The sequence below is a fragment of the Siphateles boraxobius genome, unplaced genomic scaffold (assembly GCF_051911475.1).
Source record: "Siphateles boraxobius isolate OS27281-9 unplaced genomic scaffold, OSU_SipBor_1 19, whole genome shotgun sequence".
Lineage (NCBI taxonomy): Eukaryota > Metazoa > Chordata > Actinopteri > Cypriniformes > Leuciscidae > Siphateles > Siphateles boraxobius.
The window spans coordinates 25605674-25627757 of record NW_027508799.1 but is presented as its reverse complement, the minus strand read 5'-3'; the positions used below and the strand labels follow the sequence as shown (position 1 = coordinate 25627757).

Below are 22084 nucleotides of genomic sequence, written 5' to 3'. Positions count from 1 at the left end.
GGCTACTTTTAATGACATGGGGGAAAAAACGGTGTTAAAACACACACAAACCCCAAACGTATGTTTGTGTGCGTGCGTGTGTGTTTTAACAATGTTTTTTATGGATACATTTGTTTGTTAAGCCTTTACTGTACTACATTTCGATCAATTCAGTCAGTCATTAATAAAAGTAGCAATGCGTTTCTTTCAAAAACAAACAAACTTTTGAATCATTCTTTTTACGTTAAGAATTTACAGAGCTTGCTCTCCCTGTATCACAGAGTTTAGTAGTAGGCTAGTGGTGTGTGTGTATCTGTGTGTTATCCGCTGATTAGTCTCTCGTGTCGCTGCAGCTGCGCCTGCACTGAGCGTGCGCGTGACGGCGCTGCGCGTTTGACAGCAGCAGGAGCGCTCGAGGAGAAAGAGAAGCTGCGGCGCGCGCCCACTACACACCAAACCTACATCAATCCCATGAAACCGGACGGGTCGAGGATTCATTGCTGAAGTCGGTGAGTTTTACGTTTCATTGTCTTGAATGCAGCGTTATTCTCTCAGAGTTTCTGTCGAGACGCTTTTCGTAAGGAGAATGCGCAGTAGGTGCAGTATTTGAGTCGATGAGGAGCATCCAGTCGTTCTTCTCCCATGGCAACCGATGATGATGCGGATTTTCACGGCAATATGGCAGGGCTCACAAAGAAACGTTTCTTTGAAATACCACGAAACTTGTCCGTTTAATCCGAACGGCGTTTAAAGATTTTATTGTGTGTCGTGTTGTAGGCTATTGACACGATAAACGGCCCATAATGAAAGTCTATGTTTCATTGAAATCTTGCCCGGCCACCAGCAGGTGTTCCCATCATTCTCAGGCTTCACCCTCAATATTTGTTCATAATTGCGCATTTCTAAAATGTAAATATTTGAATTGGATATTTATTCCTTTTCATTTACGAACTAGATGGACCTGCTGACTGTCATTTCATGAAGACAAAAAAAAAAAAAACGTTTACAGCCATAGGAAACTGCACAAAAGACAACGGGAACAAGGCTCTTCCTTTCGTTATTGCATCTTCCTTTCATGTCTTTGTTTCTTAAAAAAAAGAAAAAAAGAAATCCAGACTTTTAAAACGTTTATGTAGACACTTTCAATTAATAGGGTGCAAATGGGCCTAAACCCTATAAAAATGTAGGCCTACATCGTTTTTATTTTTATTTTACACAATTATTTTTATTTTAGCAAATTGTAAAAGGCTATACTTAACCGAAATGTTTTCAAACGAAATATTATTTAAGCTGTTTATTTATATTCATGGGTTTTCTAACTTTTGCAACCCTGTTACCAAAATCTGGGACCTGGGACTATTTTATATTAAATAAATTAATCTAAAATGAAATAAATCTAAATGTAATAGGAAAACATTAATAAAAAATAAATAAATAAACTATGGCTGCAACATTTAGCTAAAATTAAACTATTATCCACCTAGTTTGGTACCAAATGTTGGTCGCTGTTTCCCATAAATTAAATCAAAATTATTGTCTGATCATTATGCTGTAAAAATACTGAATATTTAATATATTTTAATATATTTAAGCATGAAGAAAGATTAAAATATTGAAAACCTACAAATGGACAATGCAAAAAGGCTACACTTGTTCATTTCTGTCAAGTGAGGAAACACAGGCATTGGTCGGTGTTTTTATTGGGCCTCAGGTGAAAATTAATGCAGCATTATGCTAAACGTGCCATAATGTAGTGTGTTGTGTTTATGAGGTTACAGGCTGTTGCATGTCAAAAGTGATTTAATTAGGATTGGTGATAAGATTTAGAGTTATTTTTAAATTACTCTTTATGACATTGACTATATTTGACGTTCACACTTCGAAAACCTCTTCATTGTGTGTGCTATAAGTCACTGAAGTGCTATTTCTTTTTGACGTTCAGCTTCATAGGTGACCTGCAGGCAGTCTAACATCGATAAACTGAATGATGATTAATGAATGAGAAAATATGGGACATTTGCTTTCATGTCCCTGGCAATGGGATATTCATGTGCATAACAGCTGTTACTTTGTGTGCTGCAAAGCCACAAGTCTCTTAGTGAGATGGGAATTAGTTTCCCATTTAGCTTTTCATAGCAATTTTTAATTAGCATTTGTATAGGGCTGTAACGACAGAAATGAGTCTGTGCGAGAACGAATGCCTGGGTAATGCAGTTGAAAGAGATATCAGAGCTGAAGACAGGAGCAGGAAGCCATTTGTGGAGCAGGACAGGTTCTTTATGTTTAAGGGTGTAAATATTTTTATTTTATTTTTTATTATTTTTAAATTGAATTTGATTTATGATTCTATACTAGCTCTGAAATTGTTAATTTGGCATGACTTGATTGTTTTGGTGCAATTTATTATTATTTACATTCTTTGTCATTGCTCCATGAAATGCTCTGGAAGTAGATAGGATATCTGAATTTGGTGGATTTTTACAGATAGTTTAAGAATGTGTTTTGAATAAAAAAATGAACTTTCATATTCTAATGCCCATTAATTTGTCCGGTCGATGCATGTTTAGATCTAAATCATGCTCAGTCCATGAAATTATATTCTGCAGAGAGTCCAGGTGGAACCACATCAAACATTTTTTTTTTGGATGGGAATAAATAGCAGTGCTAATGAAGCACAACAGACACCAGGTATGTGCCACCAAGCCAGCTGTGCTTCCTCATGGACCTTTACCTTCTCATGCACTCTCATCTTTGCCTTACCATCTGGAATGAAATGACTGGATAATAATGCAAAGAGAGGATTACAGGGAGGGAAATAAATAGCTTTTGCTGTGGTTTTGGAGTGTTTGTTTGTGACTCAGTAAGTTCAGACTGGATATTTACATGCACATTGCACCAGCTGCCATTGGCATGGCAGGCTAGACATTTGCATGCTCATAATTGCTCTGCAAATATGCCACATGTACCTTGTGTCCTGATTTTAATGCATCGTAGATTCTGAGCCTGATTTAAACGCTGTGAACTTGTGTAATTCTATCTTGCATACTAAGTGTGGTAGATTAGTGAACAATCGTCTTTGTGACATGGGATTGTCAGCAGAAATATAACAGGTGTTTTGCTATAGGTTTCAGTTGCTTCTATTTCCTTTCAAATCAGTCTAGCATTGGGATTACAGATTTATTTAGAATGGCCACAACATCTCTGTTCACATGCCTGTCTATATTTGTTATCTTTAAAAAAAACATAAACTGACTTTGAACTATTACTTTCTTGTGTTTGATAAACGATTAGTGGAGATTAAGGTCAAACATGTCAGAAGATGGACAGCATGTTCGTCATCATGTGATTGTGCCTCTCTCTTTCAGCTGGTGATTTGTGTTTATAAGATGTGGTTACATTAGCGAAATTCTGGTGAAATTTTGCGGTTTAATAGTGTAGCAATGTATAAAGCACAGCTCAAAGAGGTCAAGCTTTCTGTTGGACCAAGCGGCAAATTTATGAGAAGAACTTGAATCTGTTGCGCAAAGAGTTGGAAAATCTTTTACCTTCCCGTGTAGGATTTACAGGTGTTGGATATACTTTGAAACAATTTTCATAAATAAAATTCGTAAATAATTACAAATAAATGACAAGTAGGCCTAACATATTTAATTATACATGACATTTTTAAGCAAAGACTGAAATAGTATTTTCTTGTAAAATGAACTATAATTTTTGTTTTATTTAGGCTACTACTTCGGAAAAACACTGTTAACAGTGTATTTGATTGAAAAATTAAGAAGAAAATGAGTAGGCTAGATACACAACTTATTGATGGGACCCCATCAGAGCATGAATAATATTTCCTAAATATGTTCTCTATAAGGAATAATTATTGAATTCTGATGGGTTGTGACTGATTTTGCTCCTTCAGAATCGTTGGTCTAACTAAATAAATGCTGTGATCAGCAATATTACATGACAGACTGCGTAGTGACACGTTTCTCTTAGTAGAAGTGATTTATTCCATGTGCTGTATGATGAATGTGTGCCATTTTAGTCAATGCAGAAGCTGAATGCTTCTGATTGAATTACATTATAAAGCAAAAGCATTTTAATTTGGATGGTGAAAACCACAAGTAATATGTAGCATGCGTTTGCCTCATATATATGGAGTACTTCTATGTTGTGCTGATTAAAATATAAGCTCTTTCAGCTCCATCTGTCTGAATACGTCTCTTATGAAGTATGAGCTGAGATAAATGCACTGCAAAAAATGCATTGGATAAATGTTTAAATTTGACCTATATTTATGTAATGTGAGACTATACTATTTTTGATAACACTTTATTTTACAGTGTCCTTGTTACACGTTACATGTAGTTTAATTACTACACTGAAAAAATATTTTCATTCATCCAATTAAAAAATTTTAGGGTAATGGTTCACATCTATATTTTATTACTTGATCCAATGAAAAATAAATAACTTACCCTAACCAATATTTTCTATGTCTATGAAAACTATTTTATATAACTTGGTACAAAGTAAATTTTTCATGTTGAAGAAAGTCAATTAATTTAAATTCCTTTTTTTGATCTAAACAAAAATATATAGATTTAATCAAAACAAAACTTCTCATTTAAGAAATATGTATTAGAAATTATTTATTTTCTCCAATCAAACATATATAGATTTTAATTAAACAATTATGTATCATTTTTAAAAATAAAGGTTAACAGAAATTATTAATTTTAAACAAACAAAAAGATATGGATTTAATAAAACACGTTTCCCATCAAGGAACATTGCTTAATATTTGATCTGATCCAAAATCTAATAAATAAAAAAAGACAAATTATTACATTGCATAAAGATTTATTAACTTATTTCCACACATTCACAATTTCAGTGCTCAAGTGTCATATTTTAGCTTCAAGGGCTGGCAAACATTGACCTTAGAAAACAACAGCCTTATCAGCTTTAACCGAGAACAATGCAGTGAATTAGGGAAATGCAAGAATTTCTCAGTTTCACCACTACCAGAAATGCAGCTGTGATAAGTATTTCACTATCTCTGCTACAAATGATATCCAACTGTAAAAAAAAACAACACATCGTGTCAGACATTGGAATGGAAGTACAGAGTTGTTGCTATACACCGCTATAATACTGAATTTCTGGATATATTCAAATGTCAGTTTCAATGTCTTGGGATATTCCAGATTGAAGGCATAAAGAAGGCTCAGGGGAATGGCAACAGCATTTGCGACAGGGCAAGCCGCTCAGAACCTCTTGTCCCTCTAGATTAGAATGATGCCAATGTTTGTAGGTACACCTTTTGCATCTCTGATGACAAAGATTGACATGGCTTCTTGCTGAAGAAATTGTTCAGCCTCTTTCTTTTCTGATACCTGGAAAAAATTTAGGAAGAAAAAAAAAGAGAAAGAAAGAATAAGGAATCGATACAGGTTGGGTTTCCCCCCAGAATAAAGGTTAACAACAGAGCCCAAACTATTAGAAGACATTCAGATGCTATTTTTTATTTGGATAACAAAAAAATAACTCAAACCAAATTGAATGCAAACACAAATGCACAAAATTGTATAATTAGCATCTACTTCTAACTAATTATAAAATTAGGTATGTTTTTACTCCAATTCATTTTTGAAATATAAATATAACAAACTTACCAGCGCAAGGGACTCTGGTTTTAGTGGAAAGGTATTGTATCTCTATTTGAACTTTGCTTACAGACGGTTTTCAGACATATAACTTATTTGAACATAGTTTGATGGCTAATTTTGAAGTTGACCGCCTTAGCTAGAATTTTCGCATCGCTAAATTAATCTAGTCTTACCAGGAAATCCTTGATGAGGTCCTTCATTGCTTCTCCCATGTAGAAAATAAGACATTTTAGTGCAATCTCCCTCTTTACAGCAATGTCAGTATCCTGCATCAAGTAAATATAGTAAAAATATAAAATGAAACTGGTTAAGTCGATCCATGCATTTACTGTGAGTCTGTCAAAGTTTGCTCTAAGTGATGTTGCTGACGGCTTATTCTTATTCTAATTTACTATGGGTAAATTGTCCGCCATTAGACGTGTCTCCAAGCGCCATTACAAGGCCATAGGGCCATAACGTTACTTTTTTTAAAATCTCAGCTTAACCTAGTGTTTTGACACTTAAGTACAAGTCATCTACATTAACAGACAAAGTTAAAATATTAAGCATTTATTTTCATTATCAACTGAATTCGGAAGTATGTTACTAACCTTGAAAAACGTATTAATGAATGACTGTTGCGTCATGGCTTTAACGTTACTGCCCCCCTGTGTCCTCTGGCTAGTACTATTTTTTTTGAAAACCAACCGACATCGCCCGAATTTAAAATATAAAAAAAGTTTGCCAATGGAGCAATATTAGACATAAATAAATGTATTTCGTCAGTCATAACTGCGTTTGCCATACATTAAGCCAGTCCCTTAACATGTAGCTTATTCACTTAACGTTAAGTTAGTTGATCAGGTTACGTTAACGGTTTTAACATTATTTTTATGGCTGACTCGAGATAACGTTCGGTTCAATGCTTATGCCTGGTTCAGATTACACGATTTTAGCCCGATTTTGGCACGATCCGTTTGACGTAGGGTGTCGTGGGGATTCGTAAACGACAACGGGCGTCTGGACGCAAGATTCGATCGTATCATCTCGTATAGTGTGTCATAGTGGGCGACAACCTACGTCGCGTCTGCGATGCTTTACGACATCACGACAAAAAGACTAGTATGTTAATTTTTTTAACGGTCGTCAACGACGGGTTCCGTCACATGTATGAGGTTGACCAATAGGAGCACAGAAGCTTTTCCGTACACAGCTTTCAAAAATGGCGAAACGAAAGAGAGACGATGGTGCTACTAGGTGGAGTAATGACATGGAGGAAAGGTTCGTGGAGCTGTGACAACAGTACTCCTGCCTATATGATGTGTCATCGAGGGAGTGCGCGTGTGATTATGTATGTTTGTGTATGAGTGAGTGAGTGCGTGCGTGTGTGTGTGTGAGTGAGTGAGTGAGTGTGTGCCTGATTGAGTCTCTGTGTGTGTGTGTGTGTGTGTGTGTGTGTGTGTGTGTGTGTGTGTGTGTGTGTGTGTGTGTGTGTAATCTGTTATCGTTGTGGCAAGCTAGCGACATTATTACTTGTACTACTGGCTAAAAGTAAAAATAAGAAAACAATATTTTACCTCAAGTTCTCTTTGGAGGATTGACAGCCCATACTGTCCTCTTCGAGCAATCCAAGAACGTTTCCATTGTCGGGTTTTCTTTTTTTTTTTAACGTTTTTCTGAACACAGGACAGCCGCACCGCTTCATCCATTGCTTGTTTCGCCTTCTCGATGACATCACGCGCGTCATTAAAGACGGCACGTGATGACTGGTCAGGAAGCAACGTGTAGTCTGACATGTTTCTTGTCCACGACACGACAAGATTTTAGGAGTCAAAATCGCGTAGTCTGACACAGTGACTATCGTAACAGACAAAAAAATCGTGTAATCTGAACCAGGCGACGCTCACGTTAATTAAAGTTACCAAAAGGCACGGATTTTCTTTTAACCTATGTTCCCTTTTGAAATCGGTCAGGCATTAATTAACGTCGACATATTGTGTAAACTCAGCTAGCTAACACCAAGTTAACATTTTCAAACGAAGTTACATAGGCCTATTATCTAACGTTACCAGATAACGTCAGTGCGCCATGTCTGGCATAAAATTAACAGGCTACTAAATACAACAGCACATTTAAATGGTTGTTTGTTTCACTTACCAGAGTTTTTCTGCGATGTAACTTGATTCTCAGAGTCTGGTCTGGTGCAGAAATGTGATCCACGGAGCGACCGCCGAATTGAAGAGCGGTTTGGTGACTGTCACTGCTTGGTCGAGATTTGTGTTTAATGCGCATGCGCTGGCCAGTGTGTAACCTTGAAATTGTACATTCGTCGAAACAAATTTTTCTTATTTAAGATCTTAATGAAAAATATTTATATTTAACAATGTTTTGAACTAATAAAATATAACTTAAAAAATAAAACAAATAATAGTAAACTGAATTGAAAGAAAAATTATTAATTGAACGAAGTACTGCTTGAAAACCTATATAATTAAACTGTAACAAGGACACCTTAAAATAAAGTGTAACCCTATTTTTTATTTTTATAATCAGATTTATTTATTTTATAATCAATTTTTACATCTTTTCTTCAGTTTTTTTTTTGAGCGGCTGTTTACACAACACTGTTTTCAACTAAAAACTGAAAATGCAAACGTTTGAAAACGGATGTCAAATTGGAAATTTGAAAAACGTGGATTTGTGAAAACGGTGACGTCATGACTCATGCATATTGCGTGTTCAATGTTTAGTGTTTCTTTACAAAGTGACATCGCCAACTACTGGCCTGGCTGAAGAATACAACATTTGTAGTCGTTTTTGCAGACCCGTGGGGACGGGGATTGCTTTGACAATGGTGTCGTCTGTACATGAAAAATGGAATACTTGTCTGTTTTTAGTACATTGTTGTTGTGTAAACATACCCTTAATTCAATTGTCCTCTTTCAATCCATTGACTTTTACACTAACCACAAATACAAGCTCTTGCAGAGGAGGAAATGTGCTCCGTTTGAGGTTTGCTATAGAGTTCAAATCTAGGACTGTTTATAGGAAAGGAATGTTATCTTTTATGTGTAACCATTATGGAAGCTGATATGAAGGACACAGTGAGTTCAGCCTAAGTACATTATGGGGTAAAAAGGCAAATCTGCTTATAAATGCTAGGAATTTATGAATTGCTAAAAAATTGCTAACAGATGAATTGGACAACAATGTCCCTAGCAAGTAACAATTGTCTCACTTATATCATGAGGACTGACGTGCTCTCTGCCCCATAATGCAGTGCTTTCTCAGTCCAGTGATTGGATGAGTCATTATTCTCTGCCTGGCTATGTAGTGAAGCGCTGATAATGTCATCTGCTAATTCAGTGACTGAAAGCAGAAGCTGGTCATTTTTCAGGATGAGGTTGGTTAGCGCCCTGTCCTCTCGTGCACCAAGAGAGTGTCTCTTTACATAACAGAGTTATTGGAAAAAACGAATGAATTGTGGATCATTTCCTGAGATGGTTTTCAGGTCCATTTATGATGAAGTACATTTTATATACTGGTGTTTCAGTGAATGTGCACACGCTCTCACCCCTGCTAAAGAAGAAAATAATCATTTATGATATACCTGATCTCTTATTTTCCCACGGGTCTCAGTGTCTGTGCCTGTCTTTAATTAAATTATGCCTCAGTAAATTTTTCACAACAGTTCAAGATGTAATTCTTTGGTTTTACAGTATAATCATTAGGAGTGGGTTTCTAGAATATACCTAGCTATACAATAGTATGTTGATATCTGGGTCAGCACATGGTACTATTATGATTTTTTTTTATTTTTGTGTGTGTGTGTCTGTGTGTGTGTGTGTGTGTGTGTGTGTGTGTGTGTGTGTGTGTGTGTGTGTGTGTGTGTGTGTGTGTGTGTGTGTGTGTGTGTGTGTGTGTGTGTGTGTGTGTGTGTGTATAAATGAAATCTGTAAATGTAACTATAAAATGTAAATATATTGAAATATATTTTTCCCCCAACCATAGTTGTAATATGTGACCCTGGATCACAAAACCAGTCTTAAGTAGCATGGGTATATTTGTGGGAATAGCCAACAATACATTGTATGGGTCAAAATTATCAATTTTTCTTTTATGCCAAAAATCATTAGGATATTAAGTAAAGATATTATGTTCCATGAAGATATTTTGTAAATTTCCTACCGTAAATGTATAAAACATTTATTTTTCTGAATGAATGCAGCACAATCGCGAACATAAATGGACAACTTTAAAGGCGATTTTCTCAATGTTTAAATTTTTTTGCACCCTCAGATTCCATATTTTCAAATCGTTGTATCTCTGCCAAATATTGTTCTATCCTAACAAACCATACATCAATGGAAAGCTTATTTATTCAGCTTCCATGCCATGCATACAGCTCAATTTAAAAAAAATGACCCATATGACTGCTTTTGTCATCCAGGGTCACATATTATGAACCTCAGTATATGTATTTATATATTTATAAATATTTATGTATTTCACTGAAAGCCACAACTGGAATAAATTACATTTTGAAATACATTAAATTAACCATTGATATAAATTGTAACTAGGCCTATATAATGTAAATATTAAGAAGTTGTTGTTGTCAAATCAACTTCAGTAAGAAGTAGCAAACCTTTTCACTTTTCAGACCCTGGTTCTCTGTGTTTCAGCGTCAACAGATCAGTGTCATCTCAAGAACGTGCGTTTAGTTGCAAAACGTCTAACGTCCGACCAACCTAACCACGGAGAAATGTGAAATATTTAAATTGGCATGGAATCATTGTGCTTTAACCCTGCTGATTTATGGGTATTTGAGAGCTGTGGTCTGTGGTCTGCTTGCTGCTTTGGAGAGATTTGTGTTGATTTTATGACTTGGTGTAAATAACTCGGAGGTCATGGCGCCCACAAGCCCTGTGAAATTTCGCTCCTGTGGGACAGGTTTCTGTTCTTGTCCTCCTGGCCTCCTTCTTGAACCCTGTATCCTCCCTTGTACCAAAAAAACACACTCCAAACACTCCTGTATGCTTTGATGGGGGTTTAATGTTGATCTAATGTGAGTCACAAGCATGTTTTTGCCTTTAAAAGTTTTCCAAAAAGCCTTGGCAGCTGGTTTCTGTCTATAGCATGTCTGTGAATCACAATGGAGCCCTAAAATAATCCAACTTCCTGCTTTGAAGACCTCAAACTCCCCAGCGCACCGAGACTCACTCCAGACAGACTTCTGCAGACTTTAATGATGTTTAGAGCTTCATATCTGAGTCCCTTGTCATCTGTGAAAAGTCATTCACACGAGTTATATCATATGAAGGAGTAGATTATTTTCTGCCAGTTATGTAAGTGCATTGATATTTGGAGTTCTGGAAATATGGATAGATTAAATTTAACATATTAAGCTGTCTTTGGTGTTTTCTTCAGTGGTGCAAGGTTTATGACGTGAACGGGTGAAAGTAGGATTTGTATTTTCTAAAAACATACCTTTAAAAATATATTCTATTGTGTCTCCCAGTTTTGCCCCACTTTTATTGGAGAAAACCAAACCACCAACAATGACTAAGAAAGAACATTCTAGTAGTAGGCATCATGTGTCTGGTATTGTCAGATACTGACTTGTTTTTAGAGGATTCAGTTTTCGAGAGGAATAGATTCTTAATTATTTCTAATCATGTCTACCATTATGCAGATTTGACTGTAAAAATTAAGATATTTGTTTATAACTTGTACAACTTTACTTCCTTAAATCACTCTTAGCAGACTTTATCTTCATGTCTGTCCTCATTCACATTCACACTGAAACTGATACATTGTTCCCCTCTCTCTGTCTCTCTTTTCCTCTTTAACTTTATTTTTAATTAGTTAGGAGTTAATTGAGCCTGACTGATGGGACTGTGAGTGTACATTGTTAAATAATGATAAACAGAAACGCTGCTTTTAAAAACAAAGTTTCTATACTGAAACTATACTGAACGGCTTTTTACTTTGTGTCCCCAAATTAATTGCAGTTTATTGTCTATAAATAACGGCAGTTCCTTGTGTACATTGTGTTTTATGAGCTCCCTGTTACTTCCACTGAATCCAGATTGACAGGGTCTGGCGGTTGTTCAGTCTGACTGAAGAACAGAATGAACGTTTGAATAGAGCGGTGAAAGACTGAGGCTTGAATTGACTGAACCCACCGCTGTGCGGGCGATCAATGCAGTACAGTTATATTGAATAACAGTGTCAATCCTGACATATGATTTATGAGGTATAAATATCGAAAAACACGTGCATGTGGGCCCTCCTACGTACAGTATGACAAAAATGTTCACTTGACTTCAGACTGTAACATTTCTTTGGCTTTTATGTTTTTGGTCTGACAGTATTAGGGCTCAATGTGTTTGTGAGGAACATTTGAAGCATACAAATCTTTATGAATCCTTCTAAAATGTTGTGTTTATTAACTTGAAGGGACATGGTGGTGGAAAAAAAATGAGATGGGAGGAAATGTAACGAGTCAATGCTTTTGAGTTCTCCCACAAATGTTTTGTATTCCCCCAAGAAACTTTGCATTCAAAGTGTTTTGCGTTCCCCAAGAAACTTTGGGTTCGCTTGCAAACCGTTTGAGTTTCTCCGGGGAACACGAATGTTTTTGCAGGAGAACGCAAAAGCATTGAAATATTTTTGTTATTATGTCCAAGACTTTTTATTTTGTACAGATTAACTTGGTACTTGATAGGGTTTGATTTAGAGCATGTAACATTCCGTGGTTGTGTTATAGGCAGTAGATCGGATCGGATCGGATCGGATCAGGATTAGAAAAATGCTCAGATTTGAGCATCACAAATCAATACAGCAAAATGGCAAAGTGCAGGACACTGTTGCTTGGTTTAATAAAAATGTTAATGTCAGCCAACAAACAAATAGCTATTTAATCATTGTTTTAGCCTACTGTTAGTGCAATCTTTTTAAAATGTTCCAAGTATTTAATACAGTAATGTAATATCGGTTATCATTTAAGTCATAACTGCAAATCTTGATCGATATTAAAAAGTTGACTTCAGGTTTGGCTCCATTCTGGTTTAAATTTACACTTTTCATGAACCATTACATTCCCAACAGATCAGAACAAGTCTGGCCTTTCCCCCTCATTAAATATTCTGTTTCATTTAGATACACTTAACATTAAAGTAGTTTGTCTGTAGCTGTTTGTCTGTTCATAAATGTTTATAGCTTATACATAAACAAGCTTATGTTTATTGTTTCATAGCTTGAAAGGGAATTGAAAAGCTGTTTTGAAAGTTTTGTCAAGCTGATGCGTATCATTGTATATTTGTAAATATACCCATGTATATTTTCCATCAATTAATGTTTTTAATTGATGTTATTAAGGTAAAGGGAGAGAGAGTGATAAAAAAAAGGCACAATGAGACCTCTGTCCATGTTGGTGACTCTGCATGATAATAGGGTAGTTCGACAACGCCAGTGGCATAAACATTTAATAATTGATCACAGTTTAGAGTTTAGACTACTCATTTTGTCTGGCAGCTACATAATCTGTTTAATTCATTAGTCAGGTACAGAATATGCTAGAACTGACAACTAGTTCTAGGCAACTCTGAAGTTCCTGAATTGAGTCTTTGGCTTGGTCTTGCTCTCAGTTTGAATAGCACTTCACTTCCTACTTCACATGCCAAGCCTGTAATCTGTTATGCATACGACCTTCAAGGGCTCTAGAGCATCAGAGCAGAAGTCAACAATCTACTGTTTGTTTATTCACTTTTTTTTTAACAAAGTAAGACTAGTTCTTGTCTTTCGTTGGAATACTGTGAAGCATTAGCTTGATGTAATTTCTGTCCCTAGAGAGGGTAAGTGCTAAAGAATTACTTTTGTTTCCATTTGCATTCACTTTTAGGCTTTTGTTACATTTAATTTTCACATTATTTTTATGGAAGTCTGTTTTTGCCTCAGAGTTAAAATAAAATAAAAAAATAATATATATATATATATATATATAGAATTTTGAAAATGTAAGAAATACTTTTTAGTCACAATTGTTGATAGTATTATGAGAAATTAAGTAGAATTTGTGAGAAATTATGTACACAGTTATGAGAAATAAAGTCACAATTGACATAATGTTGCAGTTGCGGTAAATAAAGTCACAAAACAAACTTTCCTTGTTTCCCTAAATATGGAGACATGAAAAGTTTTATTTAGTGTTTTTTTTCTTTATCATACACCGACGTGTTGTTTTCAGAATGCATTTCAAGTTTTTCCTTTAACTATTTAAAAAGATTAAGATAATCAAATAGAAGGAAAATTGTATCTTTATCTGGCTTATGCATCTGTGTGTCCATGAAATCAATGTGAAGGCATGTCAGAGCAGCTCCACAATGCGCTGCACTGCACTTGATTTATAACACTGTCCACATGACAAACGTGAATTTAAATGCAGTTCACTCATGGTTTAATAAAACCACTTTGTATAATAGGAATCAAGAATAATGTTGCATGTGCGCTCTGTTGTGTCTTTGCTGCCAGAGGCATTAGATTCACAGACGTGTACATGGAAATGACATTTCTGCCTGCTCAAGCCTGACTGGATACAAATACGGCCAAATAGGGCTCTAATATGCTGCTCTGTTGTGGACAATCGCTTTTGTCATTTGGTCAGGTAGAGGCCAGATATAGCTGACTGTTTCAAATTGTTTTTTTTTATATGCAAACCTGTGTGGAGGTGTTTATTTTAATAGCGCTTATGCTGTGACCTTAATGTCTGCTTAGCACATAGTGTAACTCATTTTTCTAGGAAACATTGTCATTTTATCTATTCAATTATCTGGCAGGTAGCAGTGTGAAAGTGTGATCCTGCAATAATGGGGTCAATAATGGAATCATATTATTCAGGACCTCCACACTCTAACAGTGTGGAATCAAGGTATGTTCATTAAATCTCTTCACTGCAGGACTGAGCTAAAACATTACAAATGCAATTACATTTTCAGAATTAGGGGACTTAGAGTTATTTCATGATGGATAGGAATGTATAAGATCTGTTTTGCGCCTCGTCAGTTTGATATCAGGTGGGAATATGGTGAATTGGATTTCCGAAACTACAACTGTATGTGTTTTCATTTGGAAAGTGTAGGCATATTTAGTTTTTTTTTCTTCTGAAATAGGCTACATCGTTGGGATGTTTCTTGTTGAATGTTAAAATGGCATTAAGATGAGATTTTCGCAATGTTTTTTTATGTATTTGAATGTATGTAAATCTATACAGGTCCTTCTCAAAAAATTAGCATATTGTGATAAAGTTCATTATTTTCCATAATGTAATGATAAAAATTAAACTTTCATATATTTTAGATTCATTGCACACCAACTGAAATATTTCAGGTCTTTTATTGTTTTAATACTGATGATTTTGGCATACAGCTCATGAAAACCCAAAATTCCTGTCTCAAAAAATTAGCATATCATGAAAAGGGTCTCTAAACAAGCTATTAACCTAATCATCTGAATCAACTAATTAACTCTAAACACCTGCAAAAGATTCCTGAGGCTTTTAAAAACTCCCAGCCTGTTTCATTACTCAAAACCGCAATCATGGGTAAGACTGCCGACCTGACTGCTGTCCAGAAGGCCATCATTGACACCCTCAAGCAAGAGGGTAAGACACATAAAGAAATTTCTGAACAAATAGGCTGTTCCCAGAGTGCTGTATCAAGGCACCTCAGTGGGAAGTCTGTGGGAAGGAAAAAGTGTGGCAAAAAACGCTGCACAACAAGAAGAGGTGACCGGACCCTGAGGAAGATTGTGGAGAAGGACCGATTCCAGACCTTGGGGGACCTGCGGAAGCAGTGGACTGAGTCTGGAGTAGAAACATCCAGAGCCACCGTGCACAGGCGTGTGCAGGAAATGGGCTACAGGTGCCGCATTCCCCAGGTCAAGCCACTTTTGAACCAGAAACAGCGGCAGAAGCGCCTGACCTAGGCTACAGAGAAGCAGCACTGGACTGTTGCTCAGTTTTGCATGTCATTCGGAAATCAAGGTGCAAGAGTCTGGAGGAAGACTGGGGAGAAGGAAATGCCAAAATGCCTGAAGTCCAGTGTCAAGTACCCACAGTCAGTGATGGTCTGGGGTGCCATGTCAGCTGCTGGTGTTGGTCCACTGTGTTTTATCAAGGGCAGGGTCAATGCAGCTAGCCTACAGGAGATTTTGGAGCACTTCATGCTTCCATCTGCTGAAAAGCTTTATGGAGATGAAGATTTCATTTTTCAGCACGACCTGGCACCTGCTCACAGTGCCAAAACCACTGGTAAAGGGTTTACTGACCATGGTATTACTGTGCTCAATTGGCCTGCCAACTCTCCTGACCTGAACCCCATAGAGAATCTGTGGGATAGTGTGAAGAGAAAGTTGAGAGACGCAAGACCCAACACTCTGGATGAGCTTAAGGCCGCTATCGAAGCATCCTGGGCCTCCATAACACCTCAGCAGTGCCACAGGCTGATTGCCTCCATGCCACGCCGCATTGAAGCAGTCATTTCTGCAAAAGGATTCCCGACCAAGTATTGACTATTGAGTGCATAACTGAACTTAATTATTTGAAGGTTGACTTTTTTTTTGTATTAAAAACACTTCTTTTATTGGTCGGATGAAATATGCTAATTTTTTGAGACAGGAATTTTGGGTTTTCATGAGCTGTATGCCAAAATCATCAGTATTAAAACAATAAAAGACCTGAAATATTTCAGTTGGTGTGCAATGAATCTAAAATATATGAAAGTTTAATTTTTATCATTACATTGTGGAAAATAATGAACTTTATCACAATATGCAAATTTTTTGCGAAGGACCTGTATATGTAAACAGTAGTAAAACATAATTTATTTATATTATATTATATTATATTATTTTATTGTATTATGTTATCACATACTGAAAGTGACATATAACCGTAATGATTCCTGTCTGTGTTTCCCTTGTCTTGTGTGAACTTTAGTTATTTCTTGTTCTGTGTCATGTTTTGTAGTCCTTGTAGTTTTTCTAGTTTATTAGTATTCCCAGTAGTTTCTGATTAACCACGCCCTCTTGTTATCTTGTTTAACTTGTTAGTCTCTGTATTTAAACCCTGTGTCTTGTTACAGTGTTTGTGGGTTCATGATGTTGTTAGATGTTGGTTTTGTCGTTCTCTATGGCTGAGTTTTTGAGTCTGTCTAGTCTTTTGTTAATTTAATAAAAGTACTACTGCTGCATTTGAATCCTGCTTCCTTCTACTATATGTTCCAACCTGCCACGTGACAGATGAACCCACCACTAACGTGGATCCAGCAGCAATGACCTCCAGGAATCCAGTAGCACGGATTATGTGTCTCCGTCAGGGAGACTGGCCCATTGAGGAGTATGGACAGGATTTTATCGATCTGGCAAATGTTACTCCTATTGACCCTCCGTGCCTCATTATATTTTTTAGAGGGGGACTATCAGAGCCACTTGGGTCAACCATGCCACTGCACCCTCCTCACTGCACTTTAGGATTTTATATTGGCTTGGCCCTGCAACTGAGTGACGTCACGTCACGTCTGCCGATCCAGAGACTGTTCACGTCACGTCTGCCGATCCACAGACTTTTCACGTCACGTCTGCCGATCCAGAGACTGTTCACGTCACGTCTGCCGATCCACAGACTTTTCACGTCACGGCTGCCGATCCAGAGACTGTTCACGTCACGTCTGCCGATCCAGAGACTGTTCACGTCACGTCTGCCGATCCAGAGACTGTTCACGTCACTTCTGCCGATCCAGAGACTGTTCACGTCACTTCTGCCGACCCAGAGACTGTTCACGTCACTTCTGCCGACCCAGAGACTGTTCACGTCACTTCTGCCGATCAAGAGACTGTTCACGTCACTTCTGCCGATCCAGAGACTGTTCACGTCACTTCTGCCGATCCAGAGACTGTTCACGTCACGTCTGCCGATCCAGAGACTGTTCACGTCACGTCTGCCGATCCAGAGACTGTTCACGTCACGTCTGCCGATCCAGAGACTGTTCACGTCACTTCTGCCGATCCAGAGACTGTTCACGTCACTTCTGCCGATCCAGAGACTGTTCACGTCACTTCTGCCGATCCAGAGACTGTTCACGTCACTTCTGCCGATCCAGAGACTGTTCACGTCACTTCTGCCGATCAAGAGACTGTTCACGTCACTTCTGCCGATCCAGAGACTGTTCACGTCACTTCTGCCGATCCAGAGACTGTTCACGTCACGTCTGCCGATCCAGAAACCGTTCACGTCACGTCTGCCGATCCAGAGCATGTTCACGTCACGTCTGCCGATCCAGAGACTGTTCACGTCACTTCTGCCGATCCAGAGACTGTTCACGTCAATTCTACTGATCCAGAGACTGTTCACGTTACTTCCGCCAAGCCAGTGTCTTCGGACAAGATGGCCGTCGCCCAGCCAGTGTCTCCGGACAATATGGCTCCCGCTGAGCCGGAGTCTGTTCCTAAGCCGGTTTCTGTTCCTGAGCCAGTGTCTGTTCCTGCCCATGATCCCATGGATGCCCCCAAGGAACATTTTTTTTGGGGGGGGGCAATAAGGCCCTGCCGTGGTCGGCCGAAGGTTTCGTCTCCTCCCAGGCCTCCTGAACCGTCTGCTCCAACCTGGCCGCCTGAAGGGTCGTCTCCGCCCTGGCCGCCTGAAGGGTCGTCTACGCCCTGGCCGTCTGAAGGGTCTTCACCGCCATGGCCGCCCGACCGGTCTTCACCGCCGTGGCCGCCCGACCGTTCTTCACCGCCGTGGCCGCCCGAAGGGTCTTCTCCGCCGTGGCCGCCCGAAGGGTCTTCTCCGCCGTGGCCGCCCAAAGGGTCTTCTCCGCCATGGGCGCCAGAGGGAAAGTCTCCACCCTGGTCGCCCCCGATAGACTGACGTCTCCGCCCTGGTCGCCCGATGGGTCGCCTGCTCCGCCCTGGTCGCCTGCACTGCCTGCTCCATCCTGGTCGCCTGCACAGCCTGCTCCGCCCTGGTCGCCTGCACAGCCTGCTCCATCCTGGTCGCCTGCACAGCCTGCTCCGCCCTGGTCGCCTGCACAGCCTGCTCCATCCTGGTCGCCTGCACAGCCTGCTCCGCCCTGGTTGCCTGCACAGCCTGCTCCGCCCTGGTCGCCTGCAAAGCCTGCTCCGTCCTGGTAGCCTGCTCCGCCATGGCCTCTCGTCCTGTCGCAGTCTCCAGGCAGTCTGGCCCTCCATCCCACCCCGGGATCCGCCTCCGACCCACCACCCTCCTGGACTATTGTTTTCTGAGGAGTGTCTGGAATCCACTCCTTAAGTGGGGGGCTATGTAATGATTCCTGTCTGTGTTTCCCTTGTCTTGTGGGAACTTAAGTTATTTCCTGTTCTGTCATGTTTTGTAGTCCTTGTAGTTTTTCTAGTTTATTAGTATCCCCATGTGTTTCTGATTAACCACGCCCTCTTGTTATCTTGTTTAGCTTGTTAGTCTCTGTATTTAAACCCTGTGTCTTGTTACAGTGTTTGTGGGTTCATGATGTTGTTAGATGTTGGTTGTGTCGTTCTCTATGTCTGAGTGTTTAAGTCTGTCTAGTCTTTAGTTTATTTAATAAAAGTACTACTGCTGTATTTGGATCCTGCTTCCTTCTACTGTATGTTCCAACCTGCCACGTGACAGAAATATTTAACTTTAGGGGTTATTTTAATTTTATGATTTTTTTTGTGTTATTCTATTAATGTATCATTTTATGTATAATGTTTAAATAAAAGCTTTAGTAGTTATTTTTAATTATTTATATTATTTTATTATATTGTGTTTTATATTCTGAAAATGACAGTGTTCAAATATAAACTTTGGTGGTGATTTATTTATTTTATTTATAAGTGACCAGAATGTCACTTTGGATGCTCAGTGAATAGGGATATTTACATTTACATTTATTCATTTAGCTGACGCTTTTATCCAAAGCGACTTACAATTGCTATATTTCAGAGGTCGCATGCCTCTGGAGCAATTAGGGGTTAAGTGTCTTGCTCAGGGACACATTGGTGTCACACAGTGGATTCGAACCCGGGTCTCTCACACCAAAGGCATGTGTCTTATCCACTGCGCCATCACCACGCCCACAGGGCTAGAGTGTCCGGTGTGATTCACAAGCCTCAGGGAGTTACTATGAGGAGATTTCTCAATCAGCTGAGTTACTGGCTTAAGGGGAAATCTGTTCCCTCTAGTGTGCCTAATAATAGCCATCAAACGAGCCGTTCCTGACCCTCTCCTCTCTCATCCATCAGATGTATAGCTCCTCACAGAGTAAAATACAGCCCCATAGTTCCCCATCCCTCCCGCTCTCTTTTTTCATTACCACCAGCATGTCGTGTTTTCTTTTAAAGAGTACGTACTAAGAATACGTTTCTCATTAGCTTTCTCTCGGCCGACTCTCCCTCTGTGTCTGCTTCTTTGCTTTGGTTTGTTCTTTCCGTGCTCGCTCATTGTATGTTGCACAAGATTAATTTCTCTCCGGAGTGCCGGCTTAATGTCTGGTGGGTCGGGGTCGCTGTGGTTGCCCCGCCGTCGCTGGGCCCTCGTTGCTGCGGTGGGTTTCCATGGAGATGATGTTGTGTGATCGTCGTGGCTTGTAAGGGAGCTTGAAAAAGAGACTGAGTTATGTTCTGAGATCAGAGCTGATTCCTGCCATCATTGTTCATTGCATGTTTTATAAAGGGTTATCTAGATTACAGAACAAATAAAGATCAGCGTGGTAATGAGCACTTTGTGTGGAAAATATTGCTAATGCATGCTGACCTTATCAGAGAGGGCTGAATGCCGTTTTATTGACTGTTTCACTGAGAACTATGGCCTTTATATAAACAGGCAGATCAATAAAATGGAAGGCACATAAGTCATCAGCGGGTAAAATGAATTGAGAGAGCTTTCATACACCATTCACCCGAATAAGCGGTTAAAACAGAAGACATCTGGCTTGAAAAAGTGCTAAAATAATTTTAATGTTGTGGCCGAAAATGTATAAATAGCCATTGCGAAATCTCTATACTATTTTCTGTAAATAAATATAAAAATAAATTAAATAGAAATAAAAAATAATTAATATAATTATTTTGTGTGTGTATATATATATATATATATATATATATATATATATATATATATATATATATATATATAGCCTATCTTTATAGCCTATAAAAAGTTGCACCACTGCTTTTGTTGCATATACAGGTAGATGATTCCAATAGATTTTACGACTGTGAGTGGAACCCTACTGCCGTCCCATCTCTCTCTTGGCATGTGGCCTTTGCTCAAACCACATCATTAACATAAAAATCAAATAAAACTGTCTTATTGCACTGTGTGGATCCCCCCTCTCCAGGGGGCATCATGCCAACAGTTCTAGTTCACTTCCTCCATCTCTCTTTTGTTTCTCTTTCTCCCTCATAATACCAATGCAATGCTTTCTATTTCAGATAAACTTTCTGTTCATCAAAAAATCATGATTTTTTTTGTTCTGTTTTAAACATTGATAATAATAATAATAATAGTAATAATAATAATAATAAATGTTTCCTGAGCAGCAAATCAGTATAGAATGATTTCTGAAGGATCATGTGACACTGAAGACTGTGGTGCTGAAAATTCAGCTTTGCCATCACAAAAATATATATATATATTTTTTTTACTGTATTTTGGTATTACAAAGTGGTAATATATTCTCTCTCTCTCTCTCTCTCTCTCTCTCTCTCTCTCTCTCTCTCTCTCTCTCTCTCTCTCTCTCTCTCATTCATATATATATATATATATATATATATAAAAAAAAATTCATCCAAAATACAGTAAAAACAGTAATATGTTAGTATTATATAAATATATATTTTAATTTTATGTAAAATATAAAATGTATTATAAAAATAGACAATGCAAATATATGGCCCTACACAAGATCAAGTGGATTATGAACTTAAAAAGCTAAAAAAGAAAATCGGATCTTTTGTTTCTTTTCTAGTCCTGTTGGGAGTCTGGTGGGAATTGTGTCCGTGTATTGTCCGCTAGTGTGGATAACTGTGTCCTCAGAGCTGAAGTGGAAATGACAGAGTTCAGTGGCGACTTGTCTCTGTGCTGAAAGCCCAGCTGGTGTGTGCTAAATCTGCTGTGTGAAAAGGCCTCTCCATGCCCTTTTGTGCAGCTCTCTAGCTCTCGGTCTATTCGGCGTGTGTGTGTGTGTGTGTGTGTGTGGGACCCCAGTCTGACTGATGTTAACACTCAGACTGGGTAAATTAAAGCTGAGAGCTGGGGAAAGTAATCAGAGCTTTTCTCTTTGTTCATATTTATTGTAGACTGTATCTACATCCTCACTCATATAGGCTACTCTAAAAGCCACAGTATGCCAACATGGACCCTTCATTGTTGGATAAGATAGCTTACTTTTAGGTTACTGCGA

At 38.4% G+C, this 22084-nt stretch overlaps 1 protein-coding gene and 1 long non-coding RNA gene across 27 annotated transcripts in view; one reads left to right on the top strand and one right to left on the bottom strand.

The window, feature by feature from the left end:
* The first annotated feature begins 336 nt into the window (after nucleotides 1–336).
* Nucleotides 337–22084, top strand: part of nrcama (neuronal cell adhesion molecule a) — a 59631-nt gene continuing 37883 nt past the window's right edge. For 21 of the 26 annotated variants that reach the window (XM_077234524.1, XM_077234517.1, XM_077234512.1 and 18 more), the window contains exon 1: nucleotides 366–488. The gene's annotated coding sequence lies outside the window, so the exon portion shown is untranslated. Of the gene's footprint in view, nucleotides 489–22084 lie in introns of all 26 variants that reach the window. The other 5 variants (XM_077234522.1, XM_077234513.1, XM_077234508.1 and 2 more) reach the window with 3 other exon arrangements.
* On the bottom strand, nucleotides 4817–7837 carry LOC143741546 (uncharacterized). The gene is made up of 3 exons (XR_013205125.1): nucleotides 7782–7837; nucleotides 5819–5911; nucleotides 4817–5372 (listed from the first exon to the last, which is right to left on the bottom strand). It is a non-coding gene; the product is annotated as an uncharacterized LOC143741546 (long non-coding RNA).